This window comes from Electrona antarctica (genome assembly GCF_951216825.1).
Source record: "Electrona antarctica genome assembly, chromosome: 4".
NCBI classification, from domain to species: Eukaryota; Metazoa; Chordata; class Actinopteri; order Myctophiformes; family Myctophidae; genus Electrona; species Electrona antarctica.
The window spans coordinates 10,649,465-10,676,964 of NC_136809.1; the positions used below are offsets into that span (position 1 = coordinate 10,649,465).

Sequence of the window (27,500 nt, forward strand, 5' to 3'; positions counted from 1 at the left end):
GGCATTCATTTTCTGAGAAAAAAAAACTAAAAGTAAAAAGAATATGGAGATTTCTGCCCATGACATGCAGTGATAAGATTTGTTCTGTCTTAGCACAAAACTATGGTTATGTTGCAGGGACCTGCATAATGAACAATAAAGATGGAACGTCCACAGATCCATTTTTCATGAGCTAAATCAAGCAAGAAGCACCTCAAGTTCACAATGCGCTGAATTCAGTCACAACATGTTGGCAACATGTTGTGAACTTCTATATCAGCTATTTACACACACGTGAATGATGGAAACACAGCGTGACATCACTACACTGCTGAGCTGACGAAGCGTTTCTCACCTGGTGTGCATGTTTATGTGTTCGGTGACATCTGTGATCTTCTTATCAGGCCTTCAGCCTCATGTTATGTTATGTCTCAGATACACCACTGACCTAAATGAAGAAAGGTATGCACACACACACACACACACACACACACACACAGTCATTAATAATTAGGGTTAACCTGAGCACACCTAAAGAGGAGAAGAGAACGTGTGAAGAGGTGAGAAGAGGTGTCTGTGTCTGTCTGTCTGTCTGTGTGTGTGTGTGTGTGTGTGTGTGTGTGACACTGTGTGTGTGTGTGTGTGTGTGTGTGTGTGTGTGTGTGTGTGTGTGTGTGTGTGTGTGTGTGTGTGTGTGTGTGTGTGTGTGTGTGTGTGTGTGTGTGTGTGTGTGTGTGTGTGTGTGTGTGTGTGTGTGTGTGTGTGTGTGTGTGTGTGTGTGTGTGTGTGTGTGTGTGTGTGTGTGTGTGTGTGTGTGTGTGTGTGACACGCTGGATGCTCTTACAGACCACATGGGTTGTGGTTTAACAGTGACCACGGAGCCACACACGCATATGTGCACACAGTCACACACACACACACACACACACACACACAGCGGTTTGCTTCTCCACCTCCCCTTCCTGTACTTTGAAGCCAGAGTGTCCATTCATTCCTCCATGGGCTCCACTGGCACACACACATACACACACACAACAAACACACACACCCTGGGGTAAGTGATGCACTCACACACCTGCGGTTTAATCAGAGCAACAACGTTATTTGACAGTAAAGGACAGCCATACTCCCATACATACTGTCAAATAACCATGCTTCAATACATGCATGCATTGTGCTGGCAAACTATATTAAGGACTAAGCAAGGAAGTGTGTGTGTTGTGCAAGTGTGTGTGGATGACAGCTGAACTGAACCATGATAAATGATTGCACTGGTTTTAGCTAGAATATGAAGTACTTATTTATTTGTCTTTTTGGAGGATTGTATTGTAGGATATATGTAGTATTATTGTAGGATGTGTGTTCTTTCTGTCTTGCCTGCATTTTATGTATTTTTAAATGCTGACCCTGGGATGCTGAGCTCCAAGAGTTCCTATGCATTTGTGCAAATGGCAAATCAAATCTATTCTACTCTATAACTTATTTAGCAGATGCAGACGTTCATGTAACTTGATAGGAATGATCAACAGGCAGTACCCCAAAAAGATGATTTTCTCGTAAATTAACGCCCTGCTTCATCATACCGCCGTGTCACACAAATAAAAGTAACAAAAATAACTGTTCTACAAGCTCAAAACGCGCCATGATGCGATGCGTTTTGAGCTTGTAGATCTGCCATTTTTGATGTTTTTGAAATTGAAATCTGAAAGGTAACAGTTGTGGCCATATGAGGTTTCCAGCTGAACAGCAACAATAGGGACCTCAGAAAACACGCCTCACATGACATGCAGACATAACGACTGTCTGGGGGAATGTTTTCAGCACCGTAGTAAGCCGTCGGACACTAAACCAAACATGACTTCATGGTTCAGACAGAGAAACCAAACCAGAGCTCTTTGGCAGTGCAAGGTTAGTGCTTTGTTATTTAAACCCTATATATTTCAGCATATCCTATACCTAAGAGTTGAATAGATCTACTAGATCTGCTATTTTCGAGGATCATCCATCTGATTGTGTGATATTTTTTGTTCTTTTTTTAAATTAAAATAGGAAGGTAATGATGTTCTGGGTCCCTTATGGCTGTGTCGGATAACTGTCACATTGCATCGGGTTCATGTGAGCTTGCATATCGGCTATTTTTCACCATTCATTTAAATAACTGGCACAGTAAGGCTACAAAGGAATGTAAGGAATGCACAACAACAGACCAACAACAGGAAGCTGTCGGAGATGAGGCTGAAACATCTGATAAGGATGCGTGAGGAGTGAGGAGTGAAAAGACAGGCCTGCTAGTGGAGGGCTGAGGGCCTGTCCTCTGGGTAGCCTGCTAGAGGACATGGATTAGATATTTGATGAATATCAAAATCATAACTATACCAGTAAGATTTTAGGACGAGGTCGCGCTGAAACAACAAAGCTTCTTAATACGGCACAGTTGAGAAGTAGGAGTTAAAAAAATAATCTGGTGTCCGTCAGGTCAGATGTATAGAGCTCCAGCCGGCTCCATATATGCAGATGTAGGTGATGATCCAGTCTTCTCCACGTATGGCTATCCCAGGGTTTGATGAGGTCAGTGTTGTGATCTTCATATATGGAAATCCAGGTGATGATAGTCAGCTCCACATATGGAGATCCATGTGTTGTACCAACTTGGTTGGTTCTTGTACCAACTTGGTTGGTACAACACAAGTCAGAACATGCAGCAATCTTGAGTGTCCTGAGTGTAGAGTTTGATGAGGTGTGATTTGCAAAAATGTAAAGTGTGTTACAAACAAAATGTATTATTATAGTAAAGGCACTTCAATGTCCCAGTATACTCTTCCTGTGTAATAGCCCATTTTTGCAACACTTTTTGGCACATTTTGTTGCCCTACTCGCTGTGCGTATTGCGTATACGTAGCGGCGGCGCTGAGTTCTGGAAGGTTTCAGGTGCTGGAAGGTTCTGGGTTTCTTCCTGTGTGTGTTTTGGTTATGCATTGTGTCGGTAAAGAATGGCTACCCTTGTTTGCATAATTTATTTCTTTGTGAGTACACGCACTTTGCATGACCTTTTTTATGAAACGACCTACAAGGAAACATTATGCTTTTATCCTTTAAAACCCATTTTGGGCGGGAACCCCTTTTGGTGTTAGCATTATGCTATGCTTTAGCTATTGAAAAATAGCAGATCTACAAGCTCATAGCACGCCACCGAGTGGCGCGCTACGAGCTTGTAGGTCTGCTATTTTTGAAAAATCGACTGACCTAGAAACAGCGTTTTCAGAAAACTGTCAGGATGTAGAAGACATTTTTTAGAATCTGATCTCAGGTCAGAATGGGTTAACCTCACATTTGAAACCTTCAATTTTAGCCTTGACCAGCACAAGCTGCACTTAATCCCTGCAACCGCCAGTGCATCATTTTCTCCTAAATCACTCGTTCGGAGGGTAACCAGAGGAAAAGCATTATTTTTTAGGTTAGCTCACATTATAGTTAGTTCACACAGATGAGACACCGCACACAACTTATTGTGTGCGGTGTCTCATCTGTGTCATTGAATTTTTTTCTCTCTGTTTTTACTCACCACCGCTCCACGTTAGTACAGCTCCGGTGGTCACCTCACCACCGGAGCGGTGGTCACCTCACCACCGAAAATCCAGACTATGAATAGGCCTTTAGACGCCCTGAGGGTGAGAAACAACAGAGCTTCTTAATACGGCACAGTTGAGAAGAAGGAGTTAAAATATTAATCTGGTGTCCGTCATGTCAGATGTATAGAGCTCCAGCCGGCTCCATATATGCAGATGTAGGTGATGATCCAGTCTTCTCCACGTATGGCTATCCCAGGGTTTGATGAGGTCAGTGTCGTGATCTTCATATATGGAAATCCAGGTGATGATAGTCAGCTCCACATATGGAGATCCATGTGTTGTACCAACTTGGTTGGTTCTTGTACCAACTTGGTTGGTTCTTGTACCAACTTGGGGTTGGTTCTTGTACCAACTTGGTTGGTTCTTGTACCAACTTGGTTGGTTCTTGTACCAACTTGGTTGGTTCTTGTACCAACTTGGTTGGTTGTTGTACCAACTTGGTTGGTTCTTGTACCAACTTGGTTGGTTGAACCAACCAAGTTGGTACAACAACCAACCAAGTTGGTACAACAACCAACCAAGTTGGTACAAGAACCAAGTGGTTCTTGTACCAACTTGGTTGGTTGTTGTACCAACTTGGTTGGTTGTTGTACCAATTTGGTTGGTTCTTGTACCAACTTGGTTGGTTCTTGTACCAACTTGGTTGGTACAACACAAGTCAGAACATGCAGCAATCTTGAGTGTCCTGAGTGTACAGAGTTTGATGAGGTCGGCCATATATGGAGCGTGTCACGAGGAGTGACTGACAGACTGACTGACAGGTTTTAGCGTGACTGACTAGTATTGCAGGTTTTCATAGTCAACTGCGGCCTACAGTCGCAATTATAAAAAATGTTGAAACTCTGGCCAAATTGTCAATGTTGATTGATTGATTGAAATTTTTATTTCACAGTATGCGTACATTTCAAACGAAAGCACAAGCCAATACAAAGCACAAGATTGTTTACATCAGGGTCCACTATTTTCAATTCATCATAACAATAAAGACGTACACACAAATATGTACATTTATGTGTGTAGTCAAACAACATGGCTTGTCAGGGTGAGTTCAAGTTATTATTATTTATAAAAATTTTGTTTTAGTTTGAGAACCACTGGACTACAAGACCTATCTGTTTCCATAACGTTTCAGATGCGGTTCTCAGAATCACATCCTTGGGCCCTGCTCAGTAGTAGTACTAACCAACTTCTGGTTAGCCCAATCTACAAGCTCACAATGAGTCACATTGCTACCTGTTGTGAGCTTGTAGATCGGCTATTTTCGGTGAAGAGATTTGGTGTAGAGGGAAATACTAGCGGACCTACAGTAATATAGAACACTGGGGGACCACAAAAAAATATGCAAAGGAAATATTCGCACATCCACTTCGTTCAGATGCAGGTGCATTGGATATAGTGACAACAGCTGAAGCAATCATGACAAACCGCACACTGCTCTTGCTCAACTCTCTTGCGTGAGTGTGTTGTCTGATCCTTCACATATATTATCTTCAGAGTATGAGCTGTTACCCTCTGGTAGACGCTACAGAGCGTGTCGTTGCAAGAGCAACCGCTTCAAACTTTCTTTTCTTCCCACTTCAATTATCCTACTGAACAACCGCCACATAGTTCATAGTTCTTAGTGGGGAAGTGACTTATCGACCTTCATCAGTTATTTATTGCACTTATACCTGTGATACTATAAACTGTGAATACTCTAGTACTTGTATTTATATACCTTCTCTGATTGCATTTTTGCACGGATCTCTTGTGATACTCTGATACTGTACTTGTACATTGCTGCTATTGTGTATTGTCTATTGTGTATTGTCTGTCTGTTTTAAAAAGCGTTATGTACTACTGCACTTTTGGCCAAGACAAATTTCCCCTCGTGGGACAATAAAGTATATCTCATCTCATCATCTCATCTTGCTCTTTGATTAATCTCCCAGGACGGAGATTAATCAAAATAAGACATTTAATACTCATTTCATAACAGAGTGCACCAGGTTACAGCCTGGGAGTCAGTCTGGGTCTATTGAGCAACATTCAATGTCATTTCCAGTTAGGGACGTCATCCAAAGTGAGTAATAGGGCGGCTGTGGCTCAGGAGGTAGAGCAGGTCGTCCAATGATCCCTGGGTCGGCGGTTCGAATCCCGGCTCCTCCTGTTCACATGTCGAAGTGTCCTTGGGCAAGACACTGAACCCTACATTGCCTCCAATGAGTCGGTCGGTGTGAGCTTGCCACCATTGGTGTGTGAATGTGGGAAGTGACGACGCTGGCGTCGAATGTTCGCCGCTTAAACCTCCCAATGTATGAATGAACTAGAAAGGTCGCAATTTAAAAAAAATTGCAGTGTGGTTGCCGCAGTCAGTAGCTTACATATGCCCCTCCCACTAATATTGCCAGCCAATTACAATGTCACGTCACCCCTGCGATCATGCGTAAGTAATTCGGAGGGGATTTATCCCCCCCAAAAATCTTTTTTCTGCAAGAAATGTTAAATTTTTCGCATTTGCGGCACCCCCTATGGATGAAAATAGAATTGCTTTTGGCTTTTGGTTGATTAAACCACCCGCGACATGTGATTCAAATTTGGGATGGATCGGACATTTTGTTCGTGATTTATGGCATTTTTTGTAAAATAGGCCCATCCTACTAACTTCGGACGACGATTACGGCCGAACGATACGCACTATCAAAATTCCGCCGTTCGAGTTTTCATCGGAAAGGTCTGGAGATCATGTGTACAGATGTTTGTGAGATTTGGACAAAATCTGTAGGAGGAAAAGCAAAAGGTGTGTTTTGGAGAAAATTCAAAATGGCGGAAAATCTATCATGACGCAAATGGGCGTGGCCTATATGGTAGGCCAGCTTTGACTCATTTCGACTTCATGTTACAATTTACAATTTACAATTTAGGCATTTAGCAGACGCTCTTAATCCAGAGCGACTTACAATAAGCAAGAACAAAAGCATGGGAATACATCACATATGTAAAAAGCATTTATCGCGAAACATGCGTAAGCTAAGAACGTGACTAGAACATATCTATATAATGACACTATACATATAAACTATAACTAGAACATATCTATATAATGACACTATACATATAAACTACACATATATGCTATACTATGCTGTACATATATACTATGAAGTGCTATGACTACTATACACTATATACTATGAAGTGCTATGACTACATACAATGCACTTATTGTGCTGTCTACATGACATGCTATAAGTCTGTTTCAAATGCTATATAAGTCTAAGAAGTGCTGTCTAAGGGGGGTAGGGTAAGTGCTACGGGCCATGATGGAGTCTGAAAAGGTGGGTTTTCAGACTACGGCGGAAGATCGGGAGTGATGCTGCAGTTCTGATTGCAACGGGAAGTGCATTCCACAGTTTTGGGGCCAGAAGGGAGAAGAGTTTGGGACGTGTGGAGCGTTGTCCCGGCGTTTTTAGTGAGGGTACTTCCAGCTTCCCTGCGTTGGCTGATCTGAGTGCGCGGGAGGGTTTGTAGGGTTCAATCATGCTGGCAAGATATGGGGGAGCCATACCTTTGGTTGCTTTAAATGCCAACATCAGAGTTTTGTATTCTGTGCGGGCAGCGACCGGGAGCCAGTGCAGGGAGCGGAGCAGGGGGGAGACATGTGAGAATTTTGGCTGGTTGAAGACCAAGCGAGCTGCGGCATTTTGGATCAGTTGGAGAGGCTTCAGTGCACATGCCGGTAGGCCAGTAAGGAGAGAGTTACAATAGTCAAGTTTTGACAGGACTGTTGTCTGGATTAGGAGCTGGGATGATTCCTGGGTGAGGAACGGTTGACATATCCGTGGTGCAGTAGATCATATCATGGAGATGCGGTCCGGTACGCTTAACCCATTTAGACCTGAAGACGTTTCTGCAAATGTCTTCTAAATCCTGACAGTTTTCTGAGAAGCCTATGTTTCTATGTCAGTCGTTCTTAAAGTTTTTCATGTCAAGGACCCCAAAAATATATGTAATTGGCCGCCGACCCCCATCTGAAAATATGTTGTTCCAGGGATCCCCCATGAAGCAAAGAACACCAAACGGGGTTCCCGCCCGTCACTACACCATTGGTTCTCAAAGTTGGGGTCTCAGCTGGTCCTTAGAAGGGTAGAAACTAAAATCAGCCAGAGAATGTATCATTCATATACTGTACAGTACTATGCTGCGTGACTAAACATACCATTTGATAGCATACAGTAGATCACCCAGGTTTTATGGTTTTTCAATCCCCACGTGTATGTATAAGTGTTGCAACACTTAAAATGCAGAATATGAAATTTTAACGGTAATATTGTATATCGTATCGATATCGCAATATTTGGCATAAATGCCCCCTCAATGTCGCAACTCTGTCTATACTCTATGGCTCTGTTGTAATCCAAACGTACATGCGTGTGGGTATAGGGATAGGGTGGCCTGGCTGGGTGTATGACTTGACTACCGCGGCCTGAATGATTCAGCCCTGCAGCCCTGGTGTGAGATATGATCTGGACAACAGATGTCAACATGAAGTTGAGGATAACATTGACCACTTCTGTGTCTTAGTCATACTTCTCTCTCCTTTTTTGTCATCAGACGGACAGCTTGGTCATATACTTCTCTCTTTGTTGACGTTTTGTTAACTCATCCTCCTGCCGTTAACCCTGTGATGGAAAGTAACTAAGTACATTTACTCAAATACTGTACTTAAGTACAATTTTGAGGTATTTGTACTTTACTTGACTGTATTCCAATTTCCAATACATTTACATCTACTCCACTACATCTCAGAGCCAACATTTTTACTTTTACTCCACTACAATTATTTGAAAACTTTAGTTACTAGTTACTTTGGAGATTTACATTTTGATTAGAAAAACATACATTACTGTAACCACTTCAACCCTATATTTCATATTTAATTTCATTTCATATTTATTTATTTCATTTCAGTTATGGTTTTACATGATTATATTCATTTTTACTTTGTACTTATTTTTTACATATTCCATACCAGAAAAGAAAAGGAGCAGGAAGAAGATAAATCTTATTTATACCTGCCCCTATCATTAAAAAAAACATCTAATTGATGCTGCCACCAACCATACATGATTACATCAAATAAAAAAGAAAGAAAAAAACAACAAAGACAAAGGACATAGAGCTCAACAAGAGAACAAACAAAAAACACTGAGGAAACAAAATAACACTTATATCTAACCTTCTAATTCATATTTTATAATTTTTTCTTTTTTAAACACTTTCTTAAACTGAAACACTGTTGTACAACTCTTCAACTCCTGGTTTTGTGAATTCCATAACTTTATACCTGTAACAGAAGTGCACATCTGTTTTAGTGTAGTCCGAGCGAACAGATGTTTAAAATCATGTCTTCTTCTATGGTCCTCATCCTCCGAGCTAAACACAAATGACTTCTGTAACTGTATTGGTAATGATTTGTTTTTCGCTCTGAACACCACTAATAATGTTCGTAATTCAACCAAATCCATGATTTTCAAAACACCTGATAACATAAAAAGCCTATTGGTGTGTGTGCTCTGAAATCTTCTTTATACATGATTCTTAACGCTCTTTTTTGTAACATAATCAAAGGAATCATATTACTCTTGAATGAGTTACCCCATACTTCCAAACAGTAAATAAAATATGGTAAAACCAGTGTACAATACAACATCCTCAATAAATTCGTATCCAAATCATATTTTACTTTGTTCAAAATAAAAATACTTTTGGCCACCTTGGCTTTTATATATGCTATATGATTTTTCCATGATAATTTCTCATCTAATATAACACCCAAAAACCTAAATTCATTCACTCTTTCAATATTCACTCCATCTATAGTGAGAATAATTTCATCCTTTTTCAAATTAGAGAAAATCAATTTTTTCAAATTCAATGATTTTTATTAAACCACCTTTTTAATTTAACCATTTCATTTGTAATGCTTTCTGCTACACTTTTTAAGTTATCCCCTATATACATTTCGACCATTTGAAAATAGCTGATCTACAAGCTCACAATGCGCCGCGATGCGATGCATTGTGTGCGACCTCTCTTTTCTATTCAAATATGAATATAAACTGGAAAGGTTGCAATTTTGAAAAAGTGCAAAGTGTGGTTGCCGCAGTCGCTTACATAGGCCCCTCCCACTAATATTGCCAGCCAATTACAATGTCGCGTCACCCCTGTGTTGTGTAAGTAATTCGAGGGGATTTATCCCCCAAAAATCATGTTTTTGCACCATACGGTTACATTTTTGGCATTTGCGGCGCCCCCTATTGATGAAAATAGAATTGCTTTTGGCTTTTGGTTGATTGAACCACCCGTGACAAGTGATTCAAATTTGGGATGGATTGGACATTCCGTTCGTGATTTTTGGCGTTTTTTTGTAAAGTAGGCCCCCCCTGCTAACTTCGGACGACGATTACAGCCGAACGATACGCACTATCAAAATTCCGCCATTCGAGTTTTCATCATTGTGAGATTTGGACAACATTTGTAGGAGGAAAAGCAAAAAGTGTGTTTTAGAGAAAATTCAAAATGGCGGAAAATCTATCATGACGCAAATGGGCGTGGCCTATATGGGGAGATGCGTCATGACCCAAGGAATCCAGGGATTTTTTATTTTATTTTACGACCTACGGTTCAAGAGTTATAAGCCAAAACGTAAAGTGGGCTGTTATAGCGCCACCATGAGGCCAACCGATAACATTATAAGTTAATTAATTTTAGTAATTATTATGAACCTACCCTCCAAGTTTTGTAACTATAGCCCTTACAGTCTCCGAGGAAAGAATACTTGAATGTGATTTTTCGCACTTTCCTATTCATGTCAATGGGGACATTTAATTCACTAATAAATTAATATCAATTAAACTATACAACATTTCTCTTAACAAAATACAAGCTCACGATTCCCGATGAAGCCGGTCAATTTGACATATGGCTCAAGTGTGTTCCACCAAAACTGTGGGAGGAGTAGCGGTCCAAAGTTTAGGGTTACTCTAGCATAATAATAAAGTGTTACGATTACAATAGTCTGGTTGCCCTGTTAGGGCAACCACACTAATGAACCATTGTAAAGTGCTTTGAGCACTTGGAAAAGCGCTATAAAAATGCAATTCATTACATTACATTAAAAGTAAAAATCTTAAAACGTGAATAACTCTTAAAGGAGCATTCAGTGATTTGGTTGATTTGGAAAACCACCCAGTCCGCCCCGGTAACAAAATGTGCACATGCACGCTCTACAGTGGGGGGAAGTGCAACAGGCCAACAGCATGTGCACCAAGGCCCGCCCCCACTCGATCATGATTGGAGGAAGGCCCCACTCATCCTGATTGGATGAAGGTTTTGCCACCCGCCACCAAAACTGAAAATAGGGTTTTTTGACCCCAGGGGCTCACTGGGGACAGGGAGGAACTCCTTATATGGTCAGCACACTCTATAGTAGGGAGGATTATCCAGAAAAAAAGAAAAAATAAGTGATATTTGAATTAAGTCAAATCACTGAATATACCTTTAATCTAAATCAATGATTCCAATTCTAACCAAAGATTGTGTTTTTGACGGTAAATGGTGCATTTATATAGCGCCTTTATCCAAGGCGCTTTACATAGATTGTGCATTACATTCACCCATTCACACACACATTCATACACCGATGGCAGCGGAAACAATGCAAGGCACCAGCCAGCACATCAGGAGCAATTAGGGGTTCAGAGTCTTGCTACAGGGCACTTCGACACCGGGGTTCGAACTGGCAACCTTGCGGTTGCCATCCAGGCACTCTACCCCTGAGCCACCACGGCCCATCGCGGTCCCGTCGCTAGTCGCGTTAGAAGTAATCATACCTCCGTTGGTTGTCGATCCCCTCGGGGGAGGATGACAATATACTGTAGGGCCTACTGTAAATAGTGAAGAAAACCCTGATTTCATCATCATGTAGCCACATTGTTAAAAAAAAAAAAAGTCAATGATGAATGTTAGAGTCAAGAGTAAACAGGAGGGAACATGGCAGTGATGAATGTTAGAATGTTAGTATTAAATAGCTCAAACCAGTGCTGGTTATTTAGTTAGGACCCGCTACAGTGGTGTTCGATACGAACTTAACCGGGATGTAGAAACCTCTACTTCAATGCTCTACGGTTGCTTAGCCATTAGCCAGTTATTCTGTCTCATCTAGAAGACTCGTGCCAAAGGTAATAGAAGCTATCCCAGGTATATGGGTTGTAAAGCCATGTGTTGACATGTTGGAGATACCGCGTGCGTCTAGTGTCTAGTGTCACGATGATGTCACCACTGTGTATATCCATCTTTGGAGTTTCCACATTAATGATGTCAGCGCTGGATATCGCCGTTGTCTCCATATATGGGGCTATAGGTTATCCCCATATATGGATCTCTAAGTGAAAGCCTTCGCAACAGCCACCCCCAGATTTCCCATGGAAATATGTAAAATATCAAGAAGGCTTGAATCCCCATATATGGAGCTCTAAGTGCAAGCCTTCGCAACAGTTAGGGCCCTATTATGCGTGTCTTAAGTACCAGGTCTTATGACTTAACTTAAGACCTGGAGGCGTGCTCAATGCTGTTTGGCCACTCAGAATAGCCAAATGGCATTGATCACGCCTCCAGGTCTTAAGTTAAGTAATAAGACCTGGTACTTAAGACATGCATAATAGGGCCCTTAGAGTCAAGAGTGAACATGGCAGTGATGCCATGCCAAACCAAACTGCTTGGGCGGTACATGGGGGTCTACTACTCACTTATAAGGAGTTTACTACAGAGCAGTTAATGTTTGACTCTGTTACGTGTGTGTGTGTGTGTGTGTGTGTGTGTGTGTGTGTGTGTGTGTGTGTGTGTGTGTGTGTGTGTGTGTGTGTGTGTGTGTGTGTGTGTGTGTGTGTGTGTGTGTGTGTGTGTGTGTGTGTGTGTGTGTGTGTGTGTGTGTGTGTGTGTGTGTGTGTGTGTGTGTGTGTGTGTGTGTGTGTGTGTGTGTGTGTGTGTGTGTGTGTGTGTGTGGGGCAGCGGTCTTGATACCGGAAGGTCGCCAGTTCGAATCCCCGGACCGGCACGTTAAAATTACCACCGCTGAAGTGCCCTTGAGCAAGGCATTGAACCCCTACCATGAAATGTTCTATGAGCAGGGTGTGGCTGCTGTAAACAAGCATCTTGAGCTTAGTCCACTTCCCTGGGTAAACAAAGAACTTTGCTTTGCTTTGCTTTGTGTGTGTAGTAGATGGCATCTCCATTCACTGAGATGGAGGGCCTAGTTATACTGTTGTCCCTCCTGGTCTTCGCTCTTGTCACACTCAACGGGATGATCAACGAGGGATGCGAACGCTCACATGGTGAGGCTATTCACGCACGCACGCACGCACGCACACACTCACGCTGTTACGTTTGCCACTATACTGCTCTTTTACATTCTGTTTACTAGTCTGTATTTAAATTACGATGACAATCGGTTTCTTGTTTCATATGATTATATGGAAATATTATTATGATCTTATTTTTAAAAGATGACCCTACAGCAGTTTACTTAAGTACAAAAACATTTAGGTATTTGTACTTTTTACTTCTATACTCCACTACATCTCAGAGTCAAATATTGTATTTTTACTCCACTACATTTATTTGGAAACTTTAGTTACTAGTTACTTTGTAGATTTTGATTATTGTTACAAAACATACATACACTTCAGCGCTGTATACATTTCGGCCATTTGAAAATAGCTGATCTACAAGTTCACAGTCACCGCGGTGAGACCAACGCATTGTGAGCTTGTAGATCTGCTACTTTCAAAAGATGTGTAAACATTTGAAAACTTAAAACGGGACGTTCTGCATAATGAGTACTTTCTACTTTTGGTACTTTTAAAGGGGAATACCACTCATTTTCAACATTTTACTATGTCATTAATATACCTTAGAGTTGTGGTCCCCCCATTCTGTGTTGCCTAGAACTGAAGGTCTGAAAAAAATCATTAACGTTATGAAGTACACTTTGTGTCACTGAGATTTAGCCATCCTCCGTGCCACTCCCTTAATTAGTCCCCTAGCTCTGTAAATAATTCAAGGTGAGAGAATGAATGGGGCGCACACAACATTTGATAAATTTGGACCGGAAATGTATTACCTTCGACCTGAGAACACAGAACATGCGTTTCATGTGTGCCCCCCCCCCCCCCCCCCCCCCATCAAACAAAAATGTTTGGTCAAACCATGTGACTTCCATAGAGCACCGAAGTCCTGACGTCACTGTCAGTAGAGGGCGTCAGTCCCCAGGTTCGTGTACTTTTTATTTGCATTGTAAACTCCATAGGGGGATTTTAGATCGCCTCATATAAGAACTGTGTTTGAAAAATAGACCGATCACTTTTCACTCCTATGGATATGAAGCATCGACTGAAGGTGGAAATGTACAAATATACCCAAAGAGTAACAAAATAAGCGTTAGAAACGAGCCAAACAACCCAGAGACTACATTTCCGGGTAGGCGGGTGGCTGCATCTACCCGTCGCACAACAGAAACGGAATGTTAATTACGTTTCTTTTTCTTTTTCTTTTATTGATACTTAATGTTTCGTGGTTAGTACGAGTCGAGTCACCACCAGCTGAGCTTACGCCAACGAGGAATCTCAGGAATGCAATGTGTTGACAGCTGGGCGTGACGTATATTAGCAGCGACATTGCCTTCATATGTAGTTTCAAGGCTTTTGCGGCCACATTAATTCCATTTTCTCCAGAAACTGGCTGTATCAAATATGAATGGACATCATTAACGACGCACAGCCACTCCCCTGACAGAAAGGCCGGCCGGGGTGGTCGGTTTATTTTTCAAACACAGTTCTTATATGAAGCGACCTAAAATCCCCCTATGGCGATTACAATGCAAATAAAAAAAATACATGAACCTGTGTATTGACGCCCTCTACTGAAAGTGACGTCAGACTTCGGTGCTCTATTGGAAATTAATTGGAGCGGCCATTAAACACAGACAAGACACCAAACAGACACCAGACACATGTTTGATATGTGTGAATGCAGCCTCATGGTACTCTCTGTGTACCATGACATCTGAAATACAAAAACATACAACAACATATTTCTGGATTCCTCCTTCTAGAGACCAACACAGAAACGCCATCCACAGCACTCATCGTCTGAGCCCAGACAACGAGCTGTCGCAGCCTGATGATGTCACAAAGAAGAAAGGACTACAAACACCAGACTCCTGCTTGGACCAAGCGTCCAGGGCCCGGGGAGATTTCTGAGGCAAGGATTTCCAACTGGCCAGATCTGGCACTGCATGTTTGGGCCGGTTTGGGCCTAAAACATAAACGAGGGAAAAGGGCATGACCTATGGACTCCACTCACGGACCTGCGCATGGAGGTAGTTCGGGACATAGACGCATAAACTACACTACTGCACAATGCTAATGGGCCCATGATGTCGTCAAACCAGAGGGCCCAAACTCGTCAAACCAGAGGGCCCAAACTCGTCAAACCAGAGGGCCCAAACTCGGACGTAGGCTGCCCCTAGCGACATGTGTGCTGGCTGAGCAACGAATGAATGGCCGCGCAGAGAGTTACTTTACTTGAGTATTTTAATTGTTTTGATACATTACTACTTTACTACTATACTTTGAAACTTATAAAGTGAGTACTTTTACTTTGGTTCTGTAAGTATGTAGTGTTGCCAATACTTTTGTACTTTTACTCAAGCAAAGGGTGACGCCCTTGCATCCTCAGGGAATTCTATAACAGCATTATCGGGAGCGTGGTGACATGTTCCCCTGCTTGTTATGGGAACATACCCCGGCCTATGCCCTCGAGTGCAACGCTCTGCAGAGTGGTGAGCTCAGCTGCTGGCATCATCGGAGGTGAGCTTCCCTCCCTCCAGGAAATACATCAGAGACAATCTGTAGCCAAGGCTGAGGCTGTGTCATCAAGGACAGACATCACCCCTGCTGCTGCGCCCTTGACCTGGCAAGCAATACCAGAGTATCAACAGCCATAACAAGAGACTGTTTTATTTATTTGTTTTATTACGTACAATGTTCAACGTACGACTGCTGAACAAAACCTAAGCCTGTCACCTGTGCCTTCATGGACTTGCTGTCTTGCACTATACTAAATGCACTTACGTAAGATTTAGGACTTCTTTTAATCTACATGATACAGTATACAGATTTTTAATATACTGCTATTTTCAGGCTTTTTAATGCTTATTGTATTCTCCCTTTTTTGTTCACTTGTGTCTGGGTAGCTCAGTTAGTGGACGACACCATCATAGCTTTGATCCCATGCATCGACTTACTTTTACGTGCCTCTTTTTATTTAACTTTTTTAAACGGCAAACGTGAATAAGAATTTCACCTCTCTTTTACTATAATCGTGTTATGACAATAAAGTTTGATTGATTTTTTTTGATTGATTGATTGATTGACTGGTACACTGATGGCGGAGGAAACCATGCAAGGCACCAACCTGCTCATCAGGAGCTGATGTTCAAGTCAAGTAAAGAAGAAGAAAAAGCAATAACTATGTTATAGGATTAAAATTTGACCCAGATCGAATCACCACAGCTGAATGCCATATGTATTCCAGTGGGACTACATGACTCCAGACTCTTATCAGCGGCAGCACAAAGTCTGAACCGTGACCTCTGGACCTTTACCTAAAGGGGGGTTGGGGACAGCATGAACATTTTGCTACGTCTGCTTCCATACGTCAGTATATGTGTGCGTTTGTGAGTGAGATGGCTGCTTGAAAGTTTGCCAGCGTGTGCTCCTGTGTGCGAGTGCCTCTGTGTACTGTATTTGTCGCGTGCGTGCGTGCGTGCGTGCGTGCGTGCGTGCGTGCGTGCGTGCGTGCGTGCGTGCGTGCGTGCGTGCGTGCGTGCGTGCGTGCGTGCGTGCGTGCGTGCGTGCGTCAGGATCAGGATCAGGATACAGTAGTATTCACTACCAGGATGGGGTGGGGAGGCGTGGCCAGGACAGTACACACTGCCCAGCAGTAGAACTTGGTAAAACAAACACCTGCTTCAACAAACTCCCTACTACTTGTCTCTTATCTGGCTTCCACCGTGGCGGTGTGTTCAGTACGGGAGCATGAATCCATGCGTGGACAGACACTGAACACACCATGTTCTGAGCCCCGGACCCCAGGATGAGTCCATCCCCAACGGGTGAGTCTTTAACTTCTAGCATCTTAACCCCCCCTACAAAGATTCAAAGATTTTCAAAACTTTTCATGATTTCAAATAAATAAATAGCAGATCTACAAGCTCATAGCACAGCACAAAGTGACACGCTATGAGGGCTATATCTGCTATTTTTTGAAGAATTATTGACACACGGGGGGTGGGGGGGGCACACGTTGGTCCGACATACGTGTCCGGTTAAGACTCAACGTGGCTTCCGTGTGTGGTTATAGGGTTAGGTTTCTGAGTTTCTCATTACAGTTTTGGTTTTGAGTTAACATGTGTTGTTATATTTTTTTATAAATATAATATATAATTGTATATATTGTAGACTTTTCTTCAAAGTCTGAGGTATGAGCCAGTTAGGTTTCTGGGTTGGTATATAGCTCAAATCTAAAATGACACAGATGCTTTCCCGGTTTTAACTTAACTTTCTCTTTAATTTATGTATTGCTCTTCACACAGCTACCTTCTGTTTTGCATCTCTTTCCTGTTGCTTTAGGGAGAGGAAGTTATATTTTTTAATAGGTTTAAATAGTTCTATATTCTCACAGCAATCACTGCTATAAAGTGTTCAGTAGCAAGGGTCTCTCTTCCCAGCTCGTTAGTAAACAGAACGTACATTTTCAGTCGCGATGGGTCATTCGCGAGCAATTCATTCAAAGTGGTGATTCTGTCTTTTGTGTGAACGGGAACGAATCCGGTCATTTCCTCAGACGTTGTCATTCCTAGAGTCTTTCTCAGTTTCCTCCGTGGGGAGATAGTACAGGAAATCTATGGAAAATACAGGATCAACCTCTAACTAATTGCAAAAAAAACGAACTCAGCTGATTTTGCATCTTCAATATATCCTGAATAACAGAAAAAAAGTTGCCTGGAATTGTCTGAGGGGAAAGTGTTGAAAATAGCCTGTACAGTGTGGCCACCATTGACATCCTATTATAAGGTAATATTTTCTAAATGTCCTTATGCTTTAAGTAGCATGTGACATATCAAACTAGGGGGTTTTCATGATGCTGAATCCATTCCAAGCATTAGTTTTGCATAAAAACACTCATTGGGCTAAATTTGGCCATAGCAACTTGCCCAAATGTGCTGACCTCATTACATTTTGGCAAGTTGCTATGGCCAAATTTAGCCCAATGAGTGTTTTTATGCAAAACTAATGCTTGGAATGGCTTCAGCATCATGACAACAACTTAGTTTGATATGTCACATGCTACTTAAAGCATAAGGAAATTTAGAAAATATTGCCTTATAATAGGATGTCAATGGTGGCCACACTGTACAGGCTATTTTCAACACTTTCCCCTCAGACAGGAGGAAATGACTGTAGTCACTGAAATGAATCATAATTCCAATCAAAAAATTTCAGAGAGAACTCATACTGGTTACGGGATAAACAAGTGAAACTGGAAGGGATAAGACAAAGAAGTGAGCAGACAAAATTGGAACTGAAATGGTACAGAATTGAAGCTGATAAATGTGATCTTTGTGGGGTCCTGATTGGATACAATATTGGTATCCTTCCTGACTTGTTTACTGAAGAGCTGAATGGAGAAACCCATTACTGAACAAAAACAAAAAAGTCTACAGCATGGGTCTTCAACGCATATATCTAAATGACGGAGCGGTTGCGCAAAAACCTGCCCGGCAGCACTGTTTAAACGTTTTTTTTTGTTGAATTATTCATGACAAAGTTGTACAGTAAGTATATCCATAATATAAACAAGCAGCACGCTAGCAAAGTAGCAAACAATTCACTAGTTCTTTGTTTCAATCATTTTGTTGTTATTATTTTTCACAATTATATTACCTGATCATCTTCTTCTTAAATACACTAGTTTGAAACTCTATACCGTCATATGCATACATCTGTCGCGCAAATTATCAAAACATTAGAAAGTAGGCTAGCCGGCATTGTATCAGATTGTGGAAATATAATAATTAATAATAAGAAGAAGAAAATTATTGAAAGAAATAACTAATAATAATAATAATACATTGTATTTATAAGGCGCCTTTCAGGGCACTCAAGGTCGCCATACAACAAGTTAAAAATCACACCCGTGTGAACTGAGTGGTGCAACTACACATTTATTGTTATAGTTACTGTACATTAGAACCAGGAAAGCATCTGTGTCATAAGTACTCTCCGCATGAATTCAGTCTCAACAGTGTCATTTGAAGGTAGGTCACTCAGGCGTTGAAGGAGCGACTGGATTGATTATATAGAGATTGATTCACTCTGACGTGATATCTGTCAGTGACGTCACATACTAACCATAGCAACCATGCTCATTTTTGAGTGGTGTAAACCACTCCTACAACTGGCTTTGTTAGTTTACGTGTCTGTTCGTACCAAAAAATGAGCATGGTTGCTATGGTCACCCAGTTCACACGGGTGTGATTTCATTACGTCAGACCACAGTTGATCAGTCTATATAAGACCTTACACCACTCAGTTCACACGGGTGTGATTTTTTTGGTTGCTAACCATAGCAACCATGCTCGTTTTTTTTGGTACGAACAAACACGGGTACACGGGTACAAAGCCAGTTGTTGGAGTGGTTTGCACCACTCAAAAACAGTGTGGGGAGTGAGTGAGGGGCGGAGGCGGTTGATGTTTCTGAGGTGGAAGTAGGCAGACCGGATGGTGTTGTTGATGTGGGTGTGGAATGAGAGTGTGCTATCGAGGACGACACCCAGACTCTTAACCTGAGGGGAGGGAGGAAACCGAGGTGTTGTCTATGGTGAGGGTGAAACTGGGTTGCTTGGAGAGTGTGGATTTCGAACCATTGAGGACTACCTCGGTTTTATCACTGTTTAGTTTGAGAAAGTTTGAGGTGAACCAGGATTTGATTTCCTGTAAGCAGGTATGGAGGGAGGAGGGTGGGAAGGTGGAAGAGGGTTTGGAGGAGACGTAGAGCTGGGTGTCGGAAAATCTGTCCAAGGGGGAGGAGGTAGATGATGAATAGGATGGGGCCAAGAACAGAGCCCTGGGGGACACCAGAAGAAATGGGGGAGGGATGGGATGTGAATGATTTTAACTGAATAAACTGAGTACGGCCGGAGAGATAGGAGTGAAACCAGTCTAGGGGTGTGTCAGATAAACCAATGGCTGCAAGTCGGACAAGGAGGGTGGAGTTGGAAATGGTGTCAAAGGCTGCACTTAAATCAAGGAGGATGAGAATGGATACTTGTCCAGAGTCAGCTGCTATCAGGAGGTCGTTTGTGATTTCAATGAGGGCTGTTTCTGTACTGTGAAAACCGGACTGGAACTGTTCATAGAGGTTATTGTTGGTGAGGTGAGCCTGGATCTGTGACGCCACTGCTTTTTCTAGGATTTTTGCGAGAAATGGTAGGTTGGAGATGGGGCGGAGGTTGTTGAAGATGTTGGGATCTAGACCAGGTTTCTTCAGTAACGGTATCTCTGTATTGTCTGCGCGTGCTACTGGCTTATTTTATGGACGTACATACTGTTGACTTTTACAACTTTGTCATGAGTAATTCAACTCTTTTTGCGCAACCGCTCCGTCATTTAGATATGTGTCTTCAACAGAGGGTCCAGGACCCCTAGGGGGTTCTCAGAGTTACTACAGGTGCAGGGGCCGCCAAATGTTTGTGTGATCTGATGAGTCTGACCCTGTGTGACCCTAGCATCCCTACTTCAACTTCCTATCAATTGCTCACCTTGTAAAACTTAATTACTTGTATAACTGAATACATGCAGAATGTTTGTTTTATTCCATTCCGAATCCAAAGAAGAGAGACAGTAGAATACTTGATGAATTGGAGAGGAAAAAAGGACAGAGGTAATTTGATTAACACCAGCAAAATGATATCAAAAATCTGTTTCTAAATTCCAAAACAGCTCTCAGGATATTTAAGTGTTTAAGTGTTTTGTATCCAGTCATATACTCATTACTTCGAAAACACCACTTTGAAACAGACATTTTTACTTTTGAATCACTCCCGGTGTAAACTGCCTGCATGAGCGAGGTATGCGCCTGGGCATGCCTGTGGAGTTCAACCTATATGGGTTCACACACACACACACAACCTGGATTCACACAACACACACACACACAACCTGGATTCACACAACACACACACACTCACACACAGGCACATGTTGTGTTTTTAAGCCATGAGGATATACCACTGGATACCAAACACCTGGGATTATACTCTGAGAGCTGTGTTGGATATTCATTTATATAAATTTTTTGTATATAGTTTTGCTGTTGTTCACCAATGGACCCCTATTATTATTTTTGTATTCATCATTGTCTACTTTTTTCTCTCGTCTTTGGATTCTTCATTCACCTTAAAGGAATTGGACAAAAAGTAATAATTCTTCAAAAAGTCTCCATGTATTCGAGGCTTCACAGGGTGAGTAATTGATGGGGAAAGGTCATTTTTGGGGTGAAAGTGATTATTTGGGACCAGAGGAACATTGTGTGGACTCTGTGTGGCCGCCCTGCGGGGCCCTACCATTGATTTATTATCAACTACCTGTCATTGTTGTAGAGAAAAATGTACTGTTGCAATTATTGGTATACACGGCATTGAACTACCAAGGGTTTACCCCAACACGGTTAAAAGAGTATTCATATTTTACATTTTATTTCACCGGGCAAAACTGTTATTTACGTTTTGTTATGGCAACATTTAATTAATACTTAATTATTCAGATTCGCTCTCTACACCAAATCGCTTTGCCGAAGCTTCGCTGTTGCTTGTATTTTGGTTATTTTCACCAGATGTTTATCCCAGCATGGGGTTCATGTGGTTAACTCCAAGATTTGAACTAACACTGAGGGGTTTAATGTGTGGAAAGGTTAGTTGTTTCCCTTGGGGAACTAGACAAAATGAGTGAAGCACCACCAGCTTGATGTTTGTGCATTTAGAGTATTACCAATACTGTACCTACATGGCTTCCGCCAAATTTGGTCACACATAATAATGATGCAATTAAGTTCACAAGACCAGTTGAATAAATAAATAGGCCTAGTCTCTTCACTCATATTAACTAACTTCAATTAACACTCATCACTATACTTAACTCTACACATTAATGTACCTAACATACTCTAAAATAGTCACAGAATTCAGTTGTAATAGGTTGCATAAAGAAATATGACAATGATGTGTTGTCCCATAGCCCATGGCCCGTAGCACTTACCCTACCCCCTTAGATAGCACTTTTTTAGACTTAGATAGCATTTGATACAGACTTATAGCATGTCATGTAGACAGCACTATAATTGTATAGCATAGTATAGTATATATGTATAGTTTATATGTATGGTTTCATTATATAGATATTGCGTGTGACACGTTCTTAGCTTACGCATGTTTCATGATAAATGATTTTTATATATGTATTCCCATGCTTTTTTGTTCTTGCTTAATGTAAATCGCTCTGGATTAAGAGTGTCTGCTAAATGCCTAAATTGTAAATTGTACATGGCTCGATCTGGCAGAAGTTTCACAACCTTATGTACTGGAATCTATTGCAAAAGGTTGTGATTTCATGGGTTGCCTCATAACCTACTTCCACATAAACGATCCACTGGTTGAGAAACCACTTGACATGACAATGGGGTCAATGTCAACTCAGAGCACTATGTAAATGTACCAAGACATCAAAGCACACATACTCCAAATTCCCACGGATTACAAACACACCAATCTGAGAACCCATCGGCAAATAATGGAAAAACAGGACCCTCTTTTCCTTTGAATAGTTGACGTGAGTCAACAGCCTGTCTCGAGAGACTACAAACACACTAATAACAAAAACTCCCATATGAAGAACAACAATGTGTAAACGCAACAGTGAGATTTCTTAGCTCTTGCTAAAGAGCTATCCAAAAGCATATCCAATGGAATACAACCACCATAAAGCCTGTAAATCATATAACCATCTGTACCATGCTGATTTCAGTACTGAAACAGAGCAGTAACCTTTAAATACATTTCTAAATGTGCTGCTACTTTTTAAGTTATCCTTATATATATTAATGTGTGGATTATTTGTTTACAGCAAGAGCAGACCTTTTCTTTGTGATTGCAAACGTAATATTGCAATGTGACAAATCTGAAATCTGTTCACTCATTTCCTTATTCTACAATTTGTATTGTACAAACATTAGCCTCAAAACCTTAGTTTTGATAAAATTAAACTCACTTGCTTTGGAAATGTAAACATAGGTGTCCCATGCCAATGAAGCCCCTTTGAATTGAATTGTAGTGTAATCTATGTTGCCCTCTAGTGGACAGCATTGCGCCACTACACCTGACAGACAATGTTGGGTTCAGTTCAGCTACTGAACCCAACATTGTCTTAAAGTGGAAAGCTCTTGTATTCTCCATATTCAGACTGCATCCATATTGCCAGCAAGGTGATAACTAGGTGCAATTTCCCATAGACAGCCCATTCATCCAAACAGAAAAGTCCTGTCTGTCTGATTGTATTAAACAACATCAAACTCACCAGCATTGCAGCTGTTCGAAAAGCTTGAATCATCATCTTTCTAACTGCAAAGTGCTTGTTTCATAAAAATCCACTGTAGATATGTTATGAGCTACTTCCTGTCAAGACATTCCTTGCAAGTGTTTGGAGTTTGGAAGCGCTCGTTGTCAGTAAAGCAACCTCCTGCATAATGTCAGTGGTGGAAAGTAACTAAGTACTTTTACTTAAGTACTGTACTTAAGTACACTTTTGAGGAATTTGTACTTTAATTGAGTATTTCCAATTTCCAATACTTTCACTTCTACTCCACTACATCTCAGAGCCAAAATGTGTACTTTTACTTCACTACAATTATTTGAAAACTTTAGTTACTTTGGAGATTATTTGAAAATAGCCGATCTACAAGCTCACAATGCGTCGCAACGCGACGCATTGTGAGCTTGTAGATCGGCTATTTTCAATAGATTTTATACACATTTTGAACTTGTGAAATGGCACATTCTGCACAATGAGTACTTTTACTTTTAGTACTTAAAGTACATTTTGATGCTGATACTTTTGTACTTTTACTCAAGTACATTTTCAATTCCGTACTTTTACTTGTAACTAAGTAGTTCTAAATTGCAGTATTGGTACTTTTACTTAAAGTAAAACAATTGAGTACTTTTTCCACCACTGCATAATGTGCACATTCAAAACGGGTGGTACGCAGGGCCGTTGACATCCAAACGGGTGGTACGCAGGGCCGTTGACATCCAAACGGGTGGTACGCAGGGCCGTTGACATCCAAACGGGTGGTACGCAGGGCCGTTGACATCCAAACGGGTGGTACGCAGGGCCGTTGACATCCAAACGGGTGGTACGCAGGGCCGTTGACATCCAAACGGGTGGTACGCAGGGCCGTTGACATCCAAACGGGTGGTACGCAGGGCCGTTGACATCCAAACGGGTGGTACGCAGGGCCGTTGACATCCAAACGGGTGGTACGCAGGGCCGTTGACATCCAAACGGGTGGTACGCAGGGCCGTTGACATCCAAACGGGTGGTACGCAGGGCCGTTGACATCCAAACGGGTGGTACGCAGGGCCGTTGACGTCCAAACGGGTGGTACGCAGGGCCGTTGACGTCCAAACGGGTGGTACGCAGGGCCGTTGACATCCAAACGGGTGGTACGCAGGGCCGTTGACATCCAAACGGGTGGTACGCAGGGCCGTTGACATCCAAACGGGTGGTACGCAGGGCCGTTGACATCCAAACGGGTGGTACGCAGGGCCGTTGACATCCAAACGGGTGGTACGCAGGGCCGTTGACATCCAAACGGGTGGTACGCAGGGCCGTTGACGTCCAAACGGGTGGTACGCAGGGCCGTTGACGTCCAAACGGGTGGTACGCAGGGCCGTTGACATCCAAACGGGTGGTACGCAGGGCCGTTGACATCCAAACGGGTGGTACGCAGGGCCGTTGACATCCAAACGGGTGGTACGCAGGGCCGTTGACATCCAAACGGGTGGTACGCAGGGCCGTTGACATCCAAACGGGTGGTACGCAGGGCCGTTGACATCCAAACGGGTGGTACGCAGGGCCGTTGACATCCAAACGGGTGGTACGCAGGGCCGTTGACATCCAAACGGGTGGTACGCAGGGCCGTTGACGTCCAACGAGTTCCCTGGGCCGTTCGCAGGGCCGTTGACATCCAACGAGTTCCCTGCTTTGATCCAACAAGGTCAGCAAAGAGGTTGTGTCTGATGTGTGTTAACACCTCTCCACTATTACCATGTGTTCGTGGTACTCTGTGTTGTGTTTTCTAGTTGTTTAGATGGAACTGCCTTTCAACGGCTTTGAGCTGACCTTCATCATCATTGCCTTCGTCGTCTTCTCCATGTTCAGTGTGGCCTCAGTCTGCTTCAAGCCAGAGTCACCAGACACAGCATCACAGACAGGTATCACCATGCCACAGCTGTATAAACACACGCACGCACGCACACACAAATTTAATCACATACTGTACTGCTTTATTGGCATTGCCAAACCAAGTGTAAAATAAAAAATCGGCACTGATCAGTGCGGTCGGTCGGTCAGTCAGACAGACAGACAGACAGACAGACAGACAGACAGACAGACAGACAGACAGACAGTCAGACAGAGACAGACACTCTTCTAGAAAGTTCACCTCTGAGGAGCCATGCCATAGAATAGAAAAAGAAAAGTATGCAATGTGCAATAAAAGATCTAGCCCAGCTAGCCTACCAGAACGGTCCTAGGACCACATAAATAGTCCGTCAGAAACATGGGAAGACACACACGCCATGATGGATGATCATGGATTAAAGCCACTGAAATGTGTTGTTCGGCCTAGTCCTAATCTGTGATTTGGGAAAGTGTGAAAGGAGCTGTGTTTCCTAAACTATTATCATAATATGTTGTACAGTTAGGATATTTTTTTGTAATAATGTTCTAAAGCTATTACTCACCCCATGGAGACTTGCATTTATGGATATCTTTTTTTGTTTTGGTCGCATTCCTAAGCCAATAATTTGATGACCAGCAGTGGTTCCCTATGGAGACACATAGGAGACTCTTTGTGTCTCCATATGGAGCCACTGCTGGCTAGGACTAAAACAAAAAGATATCCATGTGTCAAAACAATATAATAGATACCATCAATTCTCCATGGGGTGGAGGTAGTTTAACCCATCCTTTTTTCTTTCTTTTCTTTCTTTTTTTTTATTTTACATATCCCAGACCTATTAAGGTTTTATGGAAGAGCTAGTTTGACTAATTAAATACTCTTTAAACAATAATAGTAATAATAATAACAACAACCAACGTGCAACGAGTTGTGAGCTTGTATTTTTGGTGCATGACATGCTTTTCCATAAGACACATTGCCGACTTCCATGGAATCCAAATGGTGACTGAGAGCTTTACATGTGGACATGTTACTGTCGAAGTGTCCTTGAGCAAGACACTGAACCCCTAATTGCTCCCGATGTGCTATAGGTGCCTTGCATGGTTTCCGCTGCCATCGGTGTATGAATGTGTGTGTGAATGGGTGAATGTAATGCACAATCTCTGTAAAGCGCCTTGGATAAAGGCGCTATATAAATGCACCATTTACCATTTACCATTTACATGTGTTGTGTGTTCTGTTTCAGACAAATATGCCTATGGAGCAAAGAGGCTGCGGCAGAAGAGCTGTGACAAAAAACAGAGAGTGATCATCGCACAAGCCAAGCACATGCCATGAAGTAACAGCAACCTGTCAGGCTAGAGTTGTTCCGATACCGATACTGGTATCGGGTACTCTCGGGCCGATACCACCCTCAAGTACTCGTACTACTCTGTACTCGGAACCGGCCCTGATACTCTGACCAGAGTACCAAAACATCCAATTGACACTAAGCTGAACGGATGCAACAGGAGCAAGTCTGACCCAACACTGCAGCAAATCGCCAAAAACAAGCCGATCTACAAGCATAAATGACAACTGACATATATATCCACCTCCAAACTAAAGGCCAAAACATGGACCACTCCACTGCAGACAGATGCTATCTGAGATTCTGTCTCTCAGGGAGAACGACCCGATGCAAAGCGGCCTATTCGACTGGTGTGGGTGATGTTGGGTGTGAGTGTGTATTACATGTGCGAGTGTGTTCATGTGCATATGAGTCCATTGGAGTGTGTATGGGCCCAGTTGTAGATAAAGGGTCTTAAGAGTCATTAGGGGCCCGGCGGTCTGTGCCCCCCCCCCCCCCCCCCCCCCTCATTATCACTGATGGCCCACTTGGCCCACACAACAAGTGTAGACCGGAGATCCATCTGCATCTATGAGCAAAAGCTGGTAAAATAAGTGGTTACTAAAAATAAAAATAAATACTCTAGTATCGGTACTCTGTATCGGAGAGTACTAAAAATTAAGTACTTGTACTCGTACTCGGTCTGAAAAAAATGTATCGGGACAACTCTATGTCAGACTGCTATAGCTGTCATTTGTGATATTATTACAGTAAAAAAAATATATTAGGATTTACAATACTTCATAATTACGATGTCCAATCCAGAACCAACTGCATCCATGCTGGTGTTGAATCCAGACTGAAGAAGCCTTTTAAAAAGTGTCTGCCTCACAGGAGACACTGTCTCTATAGGCCCCTCTCCCTCGTCTCCGTTTTAATGA

The 27,500-nt window shown here is 42.2% G+C and overlaps 1 long non-coding RNA gene across 2 annotated transcripts in view; it reads left to right on the plus strand.

Moving 5' to 3' along the window:
• Positions 1–402: 402 nt before the first annotated feature.
• Positions 403–27,500, plus strand: part of LOC306922457 — a 27,497-nt gene continuing 399 nt past the window's right edge. The window contains exons 1-5 of one of the 2 annotated variants that reach the window (XR_013789925.1): positions 403–539; positions 12,868–12,982; positions 14,761–16,824; positions 25,129–25,260; positions 26,476–27,500. The exon at positions 26,476–27,500 is cut by the window's right edge and continues 399 nt beyond it. This is a non-coding gene — a long non-coding RNA (uncharacterized lncRNA). The remainder of the gene's footprint in view (positions 540–12,867; positions 12,983–14,760; positions 16,825–25,128; positions 25,261–26,475) is intronic. The other variant, XR_013789926.1, reaches the window with a different exon arrangement.